Source organism: Octopus bimaculoides, chromosome 4 (assembly GCF_001194135.2).
Source record: "Octopus bimaculoides isolate UCB-OBI-ISO-001 chromosome 4, ASM119413v2, whole genome shotgun sequence".
NCBI classification, from domain to species: domain Eukaryota; kingdom Metazoa; phylum Mollusca; class Cephalopoda; order Octopoda; family Octopodidae; genus Octopus; species Octopus bimaculoides.
In genome coordinates this window covers 113215008-113217850 of record NC_068984.1, presented here as the reverse complement: position 1 = coordinate 113217850, position 2843 = coordinate 113215008, and positions in this window count along the sequence as shown.

Here is a 2843-nt window from a genome sequence, read left to right as displayed (position 1 = left end):
ACATGCACTTACAAAAGACACAGACACATTGAAGGACACGCATGCGTAGACACATACAATAGGAATACAAAATACAAAATGGCTGATAGTTAGCAAGGTGAGACACACATAAGAAAGAAGAAGGAAACAAAGGACCACTGATGAGGTCACAGAAGTGTGACGAAAGAACTCTGGCCGAAATAAGATTAAGATTAAGATTAATGTTATATAAAGCTGAAAAAAAAAAAAAGAAAATTAACACCAAATATACAGTGCGTGTGTTTTTATTGGCTAAACTGGCAATATGACCATCCCCAAGTACAACAACATCTGTTTCAACACACGATTTCACATAAAAAATCTTGCAAAACAAATATGTAAACGGAACATATATTTATATTTATATATATAGACTTCAAAATTTACTAGTAGCGACTTCTCCTGAAAATCGACAAAACTTGGCACCCAATGGAATGCCAACACCGATGCAACATTGATGTGGACAGCAAGGGTGACTATGTTGTAAAATAAACCTCATTTGTCACATTCCATGAGAATATCTCGATCGCTGTATATATTAATAGACAGATAAATATATATTATTAACATTATTGATGTCACATGCGTAATGATTTTGTTTTATTTAAATGCTATCGACCAGATCATTAAATGTTGTTATGCATCACTGGTTATAATGTGCTTTCAATTCTTTCTTGATCGCCCTTTCTTATCCATTTTGTCCCAAATCGCTTAACTAAATCGTCTTCCCATTGTCATGGAAGCCTTCCCAGTGTCTCTTTATCGATTTCTTTACAGCATAGGTCTACCTATTCTCTGAGAACTTTCTTGTTTGTGACATGTGCAGCCGAGCAGAACTTGTGCTTTCGGTATTCTACAATCACATCGTTCACTCCGCTCCGTTCTCAGATTATCTCGTTTTGAATTTGCCCTCGTAATGATATTCCTAGCAGCGATCTTTTCATGGCCCTTTGCGTCGTATCCAACGTCTCACTTGCGTATAAAAGCGAATATAGGACGGTGAAATTGAAGAGACTGGCACATGTGGCCTTGCCTAGCTTTGCTTTGAGTACAATCTTTTTTGAGGTAAACACCATCTATCCTGCCCTTATTCTCTTCGAGATTTCTGCATTCATGCGTTGGGGAAAATTCAGTGTGTACCCTTCGCAGATGTATTCCATTACCTACTCGATTTCATCACTCTCCAACACTATTTCTGCTACATTTTCTGCTATATTTTCAGACGGCATGTATTTTTGTTGCCCTGTGGTCCATTTTAATGCGTACTGCTACAGACAGTACGCTATAGCATTATTTCGCGGTATCATTAGTACGCCGGGCGAAATGCTACGCGGAATTTCACCCGTCTTTACGTACTGAGTTAAAATTCTTCCGAGGTCGACTTTGACTTTTATCCTTTAGATATCCATAAAATAAGTAGCAGTTGAGCACTGGCGTCGATGTAATCGATTTAACACTTCTCCGAGCCTGTTGACTCTGTGCCAAATTTCGAAATTATTATTATTATTATTATTATTATTATTATTATTATTATTATTATTATTATTATTATTATTGAGTGAGAGTGCAGCGCATGCCATCGAAATGACACTGGGGTACAGATATATGAAGCCCAATATACCCATCATGACTACCCGTCTGATAAGGGTACACCAGGAACATGGTGATCTCATATCAAGATAAATAGCACACGACCTTGCAGATGGGCACAGAACTTTCTTCAGGTCACGTAACTCATCTCACTCAAAAGGTCCCTGAATGAGGTTCGTTTGAAGGTGATGAATGAAACACCCATGTTTCCAGAGATAAATTATTCAAACCCCCAAAAATTCCTCTCAACATATTGGCTATGAGGCTCCCCCACTACTTCTGCTCATGATCAGAGATGCACATATCGTCAGCCATCAACTGGTTAAGGTCAAACAACTGACAAGCAGTTCTGTGATATTGAGCAGAATATTTGCTGTAGTCCATCTTTTATACCAAGACAAAACAATGTACGTCTTAATACTTCCAGTCACTTAAGATCAGAAGCCACGAGAGCCAGTATCAGGGCATTTATTATTATCATCATCATCGTCGTCATCGTCGTCGTCGTCGTCATCATCATCATCATCATCATAGTCGTCGTCGTCGTCGTTGTCATTGTTGTTGTTGTTGTTGTTGTTGTTATTATTATTATTATTATTATTATTAAGGCGGTGTAGTGGAAGAATCATCAGTACGCCGGGCTAAATGCTTTGCGGCATTTCGTCTGTCTTTACGTTCTGAGTTCAAATTCCGCCGAGGTCGACTTTTCTATTCATCCTTTCGAAATCGATAAAAGCACCACTCAGGTATAGGGGTCGATGTAATCGACTTTCCCTTCCCTAAAATCTCTGGCCATGAACATAGAATAGAACGGATCATTATTATTATTATTATTATTATTATTATTATTATTGGTGTTGTTGTTTTTGTTGTTATTGTTGTTGTAGTTGTTGCTGCTGTATCTGTTTTCGTTGTTGTTGCTTTTGTCGTTGCTGCTGATGTTGCTGTGATTGTTTTTCTGTACCCACTGTGTTAAGAAGTAGTGGGATGGAGGAAATACGAAATCCGATATGAAGTTTCTTTAGCCTGAGATTTCATATTGGATGGCTTCTCATTCGTTGCAAACAACCGGAAGTAGATGCAACATTTATGGGCTTTTCTTGTCATCAGGTTTAAGTGAGATAAGCTGCAGATTTCAGCATCGCAGCTTTCTAATGTCATCGTGTTTCAAGAATGGTGACATGAAATTCAATTATTGAAATTATTATGCATGCATATGTGTAATGTAGGTGTAT